Source organism: Dendrobium catenatum, unplaced genomic scaffold (genome assembly GCF_001605985.2).
Source record: "Dendrobium catenatum unplaced genomic scaffold, ASM160598v2 fragScaff_scaffold_44, whole genome shotgun sequence".
Classification (NCBI taxonomy): domain Eukaryota; kingdom Viridiplantae; phylum Streptophyta; class Magnoliopsida; order Asparagales; family Orchidaceae; genus Dendrobium; species Dendrobium catenatum.
The window spans coordinates 1-8,955 of NW_021318506.1; positions in this window are offsets into that span (position 1 = coordinate 1).

The window sequence follows — 8,955 nt, forward strand, 5'->3', positions numbered from 1 at the left end:
CTTTCTAGCTCCGTGATACCAGTTTCATTCCCAAGTAATAAATACTAATTGTAGCTCCTGTAAAAAATTGTAAGCTTTCATTTTATTTATTACAGGTTTTTTCTATTTCAAGTCTTCAATCCACTTTCCACTCAAACCATGCAATTCTTAAAGCTGTAAAGAGAGAAAGACTAATGGGTTAAATATTGAAAGGGAGAGGGAGAATTGACTTTCCATTGTGGAAAGAATGATGAAATGAGATTTTGACGTAGAGTTGTAGGGTTGTTTGATTAATTATTGTTTAAAATATTTAGCTATTAAATGTGCTTTTATTAAAATTTTTATTGTTAACTAATTATTTATTACCTAATATTAATTATTAAATATTAAATTATCATCTAATTATTTAATTATTTTTGCCCTGCTAATAATCTAATTAATTAATGATAAAGATTTTGCTTTTCCTCGCTTTTCTTGCGCAACGAAAATGCTGCAGCCGTATGCACCAAACTAAATCCATACTATGTATATTCAGCTCCTCTCTCTACTTCCATATTAAAGCTAAAACAGAAAGCATAAAGGAGCTTAAAGCTAATTGTTTTAGTGGCTTAATAGAGCAACAATTTTGTCAACAAGAAATCCTGCTCTAATTTGTGTAATTCTTTCTTTTAAAGCTATTTATTAGTCCAGAGAAGCCACCAACATTTTTTTCTGGACACATGAAAAGCATCAATGGTTTGTTTTCCCCTTTACTCCTCTCTCACGACTCACAAGTCACAACCTCGAGAATGGCTTTCGTTAGGCTCCCATAAACAAAATTTTTGACTCCCCCACTGCAGATATATATACATATACAATATTAACTTGAAAAAAGAAAGAGAACAATAAGAAATTACTAATTAGAGAACGAAAACATAATTTAAATATTTAAAATAAATTTTATATAAATCCCTTTATCTAATATAATATAAGTACACTTTGTACAATTAGCATTTAAATCAGCATGCTCATTAATTGTGAGTCAGATTAAGGATCACCTAAATTTAACTTATTAATTCATTGGGCTTCATGATATCGAAATCTGAAGTTAGCAGCTCAATTTAACCCTTATAGTACGACACACGTGTGATCTCCAGCAGTCTAAAAATTTAGTAGCTGTTCTCGTTCTGCCACGTCAGAACAAATCTATTGTTTGATGTTCAAGCCCATCAGCCAATCCGTTTCAAGAAGCGAGACAGCTGTGCATTATTCCCTTGGAAATTGAACCCATAAGGTTCTTTCCGGATTTGTTTTATTTTTTTATTTTTTTTATTTAAAAGTTTTGATAATCGTAAGTTAACAAATACAATCAAACTTTTCCCTAAAAAAGAAAAAAAATTCCCCTAAAATAAAATACAATCGAACATTCAAGGTCTATAATTTATCATTTTTTACTAAGAGAGTCAAACCTCCAACTATATCATTTTTTTTCGAGAGAGAAGCTCCATGTTTCTAGAGAGAAAAGTTAACGGAATTTTGAAGTTTTGGATTCCCACAATTTTCTATCGCCTCCGATGGTGGTGGAAGAACGTCGAGCATCCTCCGGCGTCGGCGACAGTCGTATCCCGGCAGCGACTGCGGTTAGAATTCTTCCTCGCAATAACCTAAGTGTTTCTCCTCCTACTTTCAACAACACAAACAAGGTGTTTGAATGGGAGTCCAATTTGAGGTTTAAATTGCTAAACCTCTTGTGATCAACGAAGGAGGACATCAATCTCCAAAAATTCTTTTGGAATGCATTGGTAAAGGGAAGAATGTAATGTTCGATGATTCGAGCATTATGCGGAAGGAGTTCTGTCTTAATGAAGGGATAGCAATCCGCAATAACAGCAAAGATGTGGCAGCTGAAGATTTATCATAATCCTTTAAGGGTTCATCTTCTGGAGTTAATAAGTTAAAGGCTAAGAATGAGGTATTGCTAGGTGGAACTGTCGGCATGATCAATGGGAATCACAGAGATGGAGAAGTTTTTCGTGAATTCCAACAGGAGAAGAAAGAAAGACCTTGAGAATGTTAGAGATTGTGAATCAGCTATGTTGGGTAAATGCAATTCTAATGAAGGTATGGGGTCCGTCTTCCCTCCTCAACCAAGCAAATCAGTGGTGAATGCCTGAAATTTGAAGCCTAATTTTAAAACAATTGATTTTGATATGGGAAAGATTTTCTGAAAATGGTATTGTGAAACTTCATTAGCAAAGCGAGTTGGATAACTCAGACAGATTGAAAAAAGCTCTGGTTGTTAAGGTTTTTGGTGATAATGCTCCTTACCACATCATTCTTTTGGAGCTAAGGAAGCAGTGGAATCAGTTTGGAAGGTTCCATATGACATTACTATGGAAGTTGTTCTAAATAATGGACCCTGGTATGTAAATGGCAGCATAATCGGTCTGGACAAATGGTCCCCTGATTTTAATCACTCTTCTTTGAGAGGGTTGACGGAACCATTATGGATTAGGCTTTCTAATCTCCCTCTGCAATGCTGGGATAGAATTAATGTCTGTAGGATTGCTTCGAAGGTTAGTATTCCTTTTCTTATTGATGAAAACATGTTTCAATGGGGGAGGCCAGAGTATGCCAGAGTATGTGTTAGAATCAAGTTGGAAGGCAAACTTCCGTTAGGAGTATGGGTTGAAGGCTACTTGGGAAAATTTTATCAGAAAGTCTATTATGAAAAGATGCCTATCATTTTAATCAAATGTGGCATGATAGGACATTTGGAAAAGTTCAGTCAGGTGAGCAAGGAGGAACCTGTACATGCTTTAAAAGAAGCAGTGGCAAGGCCAGTAGAAGGAGATATAGCTGTTAGGAGGAAGATTTCAATGGCTGATACAGTAGAGAAAGAAGTCTTTAAGGCTAAGGGAGATGATTATGGTCCATGAATACATGTAGACTATGGGAGGTAGAGAAGGAAAAAGCTACATATTTCAAAATAAATGGTCTCGATAGCCAAATTCAGATAGGAAATTTAATAAGGTAGGAGAAGAAGTCCAAACATAAGTTGAGAACTTTGGGAAATAGAGGAAAGTTGATGACAGAAGGGTGGAAGAGATTTCAGAGGAGGCTATGCAGAATCCTAGCAATAACATTGAGGATCCTTGAGTTATTGCAGATACAAGTTTAAAGTTCAATAATTCAAAAACTCATGACAGAATATGCAATCTTAATCAATATGATCTCTTAATCAATGTAGGCGAGGAAGGAGAAATTATTGGCAATGAAGATGAAGCTCCTGAAGTGAATATAACTTCAGGATCTATCCCTACAGGCGTAGACAATGAAGAGTTGTTGGATATCGATCATATGGAGGCTCATTTTAGTAATGCATAGGAATGGTCAAGCAAGATGAAGAAGAAAGGGACTAAGTAATTAAAGGGCTTAGGTCCCATCAAGTTGATTCAGAGAAATAGGAAATTGGAAGGAAAAGTGAGGACAATGGTGGGGAACCTTCTCCCCTTGGATCATTAATGTCATCCCTTGGTTTTTGGAACTGTAGAGGAGCAAGAAAAACTAAAGCTTCTCTATATGCGAAGGAGTTCATTAGGGAATTTGGATAATTCTTCCTAGGCTTAGTGGAAACTAAGCTTACTATTGTGGACAAAAAGGCTGTTAGTTCTTTGGTTGGGGAAGGATGGCATTTTCGTCATGTTCCATCTAAAGGCCTCTCTGGAGGAATTTTAGTAATTTAGAGGCAAGATTTAGCCACTTTTAACTTGCTGGAAGCTTCTTCATAGATTCTTATTGGCAATCTCAATGTGATCAACAGGGGAACATGCAGAATTACAACAATCTAGGGGAACAAAGATGTAAACAAGAGGAGGAATTTATGGGAGAGATTGGAGCATCATTTGACTGAAGACTTCCCTATGGTTATAGGGGGAGACTTTAACTGTCTTCTATCCAAGGAGGAAAAAAAAGGGGGAAGAGATTTTTTTTTTGGCTTGGGGACAAAGGAGATGAAGATTTTTATAACGTGCAATGATTTGCACGAGGTAGCTTGTGTAGGGCCCAAGTATACTTGGTATAACAACAAAAGTGGAGCAGAGAGAATTCTTGAGAAGCTGGATAGATGCCTAGTCGATTCTATAGCCTTTAATTCTTCTCATAGATTGATGGTGATACATTTGGCAAGGATGGCTTCGGACCATTGTCAGATTTTATTAAATCTGTTGGATTTCAAATCTCCAAACAAGAAGGTATTAAGATTTGAAGAGGTATGGATTTCAATCCCAACATCTATTGCAATTGTGAAAGAATCATGGAAGAGAAAAGCTAGGGGAGATCCTTCTCAAGCTTTAAACCAAAAGCTCAAAAGGATTTGAAGAATCTTTAATACTGGAGTAAAGCTAAATTCAAGGCTTTGAATTTGTCAAAAGAAGAACTGAAATCAGAAGTTTTGAGGCTGCAGGAATTGGAAGCTAAAGGCGGGTTCATTCTGGAAGAGGTCCATTGGATCCTAAAAGCCAAAATGGAAGAGCTCAATTCTATAATGGCTTAGCTTAACACATGGTGGAAACAACGAGCAAAAGTAAAGTGGATGATGGATGGGGATACAAATTCCAAATTCTTCTAAGCTCATGCAAGTGCAAGGAGAAATGCTAACTTCATTCATAAAATCAAGGATGAACAAGGTGTGATGGTTGAAGATCAAAAAGACGTTGAGGAGGTGTTGTTCTGGTATTTCAGCAATAAATGGGTAGAAAGAAAATGTGATCTGGAGGGATGGCCTACATCTTCGATAGCTTTGAATGATGAAGATAAAAGAATGCTGAGCAGGGAATTTACATTTGAAGAATTGGAGGAAGTCATCAAGAAGCTAGGAAGGAACATTGCACCGGGTCAAGATGGTATGTCTTACTCTTTTTTTAAACACTATTGGCATATCATCAAACTTGATTTGTGGAAAGCTATAGATCATTTTTTCAAGTGTGGTATGATGAATGATAGTTGGAAAGCTACTAACTTAGTTTTGATACCTAAAGTAAAAACTCCTTTATCTCCCTCCAACTATAAACCCATTAGTTTATGCAATCCGGTCTATAAGATTGTGGCTAAAATGCTTCTCAATAGACTTTTGTTGGTGATCCCAAAAAATATATCAGTGGAACAAGTTGCTTTAATGAAAGGTAGATCCCTCTAGGATCTTGTACTAGTGGCACAATAAATTTCATAAATTTAGGCATTCCAAATCTTCCAAGGGGATGGTTGCCTTCAAAATAGATATGGAGCAAGCTTACGACTCCATGGGATGGTCGATGTTGATTAAAATTTTTGATTATTTTAATTTTCCTATCAGTTATGCCAACTTGATAGTTGAATGTGTCACGAGACCTAAGTTTTCACTTCTTATTAATGGTTCCTACTCAAAGTGGATTGAAGCAAAAAGTGGATTCTGCCAAGGTTTCCCTCTTTCTCTTTTTTGATTTGTGATATGTGCACAACTTCTTTCCAACGTCATCTTTCAGAAAGGGAGATCTACAGAGGTTGGTGTTTCGCCAAATGGGACTAAGGTATATCATCTTTTGTATGCCAATGACATCATAGTTTTTTCTAATGCACAATTAAAATCGATTAAGATTGTCAAAGAGATTCTTATGGACTTCTATGGATGGACAGGTCAAAGGATGAATTTACAAAAATCTTACATCCTTTTTGGAATATCTATGAAGACTAGAAGGAGGAAGAAAATATGTAAAGCAATGAAATTTAGGGAAGTTAAGGAATTCAGTTATTTGGGAGTCAATGTGACTTTAAGGAGATTGTCTAAAGCTGACTACCAATTTCTTATTAATAAAACAATGAGCATGCTTGGATTTTGGGAGGGTAAGCTCATCTCCCTTGCTGGGAGGATTTCATTGGTAAAATCTGTGTTATTATCTTACCCAACTTTTCATTTTACCAATTCATTGGTTCCCAAACAAGTGTTGTACGAAGTTGATAAATTATGCAGAAATTTTATCTGGAATAAAAGTGATGGTAAAACCGGTCTTCACTATGTTAGCTGGGACATCATGTGCAAACCGAGAAGATGGGGAGGACTGGGAATCAATTCTTTTTCAAAGAAAACTGGGCCTTTGAGGGCCAAGTTAGCATGGAGATATATTCAAGAGGAGTCTTTAATGCATAAGTTTTTATTTCCTAAATACGGGACAATTCTGGAGGAGAATTTAGATAGGAGGAGCGGATCGATTTCTTGGAAATTGATCTATCATTGGAGCGAATACTTGAAACCAATTGTTAGGTGGATAGTTGGAAATGGAAAAGCTATCAATGTATTTGAAGACATTTGGGTTTTGGATAAAAGCTTTTTGAATTGGCCTACTTTTGTCAACACAATGGAAGGTAGCAGCTTAACAGTGGACAGTTTCGTTAGAGAGGGAGGTTGGAACACTATCAAGCTGAAGGAGTTCTTCGGGGATGATTTGATTACTCTTATCACCTCTATTAATATACATAATGGTGAAGACCGTATAGAGCTCATGCATAACTTCTCAGGTAAAACCATAATATCTCTAGCTATTGAAGCTATGGAAACTGAAAAAACTGAGGATTTGGCTTGGTCTCGGTTTAAAAAAGTAAAGTTAAATTCGAGAGTGAAGTTATTCTTGTGGAGGCTGATCAACAATGCCATACCAACTTATTATTTTCTCTGTTATAAGAGACTGCAAGGGTATGATAAATGTCCTATAGAGTGTGAGGAAGTGGAGAACATTGATCACATCATATATGGTTGAAAGAAGACTAAGGAGGTAATGGCTATTTTAAACAAATGGGGATTCGGTATTCCATAATTTAGCTCTGTAGAAGCTTGTTACTTATGGCTGGATTCGTAAAACTCCTGGATGAAGAGTTTATTTTGTAATGCAATATATCATTCCTGGAAGGCAAGGAATATATTTGTTCATGAGGGGAAAAATTACAGTTTGGGGATGACTGCTTCTAATGCAGTTTGTAGCACGGCAGTCTTAAAAAATTTAAGCTGCTCAAATTCAAGTATCGAGGATGCTAATCAACCTCCTAGGTGACTGAACTCTTGGCATTCTCCTCCACCTAATTGGATTAAAGTAAACATAGTTTCTGCCCATCACAATTCATACAAGGCGGGATTCGGAGGAGTTTTTAGAGATCATTATGGGAGGTTTTTATTTTCTTTCGGATAGCTTCTTATCCACTAGGATGCAGCGGTAGTTGAACTTCAATCAATCCTTGCTATTAAGCTAGTGATTAAAGAATGGATGCTAGACTACAAAGGTCTTATCATTGAAGGAGACAACATGAATATGATCAATTTCATCAAGGAGGTGGTGAAGAAAGGTGGTAATGATTCGATCGACCTCTCTTTTATTAAAAAATTTTATTTAGTTATTTTTAACTGTGTAGATAGGGAAAGCAATAAGTTAGTCGATCTTTGTGCTAATTTAGCTTGCTTTAGATCTTTTCTTTGGGATGATGTTACTTTGAGCGATATCCCTCCTTCTGTCATTACTTTGTTAGAAAAGGAATCGGATGCTTGTAGAAAGTAAGGCTGTTTTTTCTTTATATTGATAAAGCTCTTTTAGCTTTTCTTTAAAAAAAAAAACTATTTCTCTTTTTTATTTCACTAATTTTCAACTATTCATTTTTTCTCTCCTTACTAGTAACAAATTCGAATGCAATTGCCCGTGATATTTTCCTGCAGAATGAAAGCGCATATTCTTTTTTCTTTTCATTCAATGATCCTGAAATTATTTTGTGCAGTATAATCAAGAAGAACTGTTGGGATTATTGTGTTCTTATTATGTATTTCTTGTGTATTTATAAATAAGCAATAAATAATAGTAAATTCGGACGTTCCTCTCTGTTTGGACTCCGCACATAATAATTTCTCATAAAATATAGATATTATTTGGGACAAGCTTCTTCAGTCTTTTAAAATTAGTACTTTAATACAAAAAATTTTAATTTAAAAATATTTACACTAAAAAATTACTTTAAAAATAGTAAAGATACTTTTCCAAACAAAGCCTTACTGTTCGTTTAAGTCTCTTAAATTATATAAATTCTAGTACTTATTTGAGCTTTTACGGATTAATTAGCCCATTATTTAATTATAGAGAAAGAAAAATTACCCAAATTATCTTATTCTAAGTGTCTTAGTTGTGCAAGGCAATTTTGGAGAACAAGAAAGATAAGGTTGAACTTGCAGGAGCTAGGACGAATCAACCCAAAAAAGTTATCGAAGACGATTCAGGTCCGATCTCATTTGGTTTTGTAGCCTACTCACCAAAAGGCTCTTGATCGACTATTCAACCAATAAATCGGTGACTCAACAGGCCTGAGCATCTAATAAAACATATACTCAAAAGAATCTAATGCATCATAACTAGTTAAACTTGAAGGAAGATCAACTAGACATGTTCTCTACCATATTTCTTTTTTCTCTTTTGGATCAAATTGAGGAACAATCTTAGAGACAATTACATGTTGGCATGTGTTAGATGTAGTTAATATAACTCTCTTAACATACTTGGGGATCTCCTTTGATCAAATTGAAAGTAGAAATGTGATAATACTCCTCTAATCCAATACATTTTTTATCATTTTAGAGATGATCACATGAGTGATATGCACAACTATGGTATATTTAATCATCCTATTTAACTCTAATGAGAAGTGATACTAAGGGGGTTAAATATAAACTTTAATGTATTACTTGAAAGAAGGGGTGGAACTGCCTCTCTTTTTAGTGTGGGCAAAATAAAATTGTGAAATATCTAATTTTATGCTTGAAATAAAAAAATGGAACTTCTTCCATTGAATTTTCCTAGTTACATGTATTGAAGATGAAAAAAATAGTTTAAAATGTTTTAAGAAAAAAAAAAAGCTTTCAAGGTGGGCAATTACCCTCCTTGATGAAAGTTCATTAGGGATATAAGGCCCTATGAACTAGTCCCGAGGCTA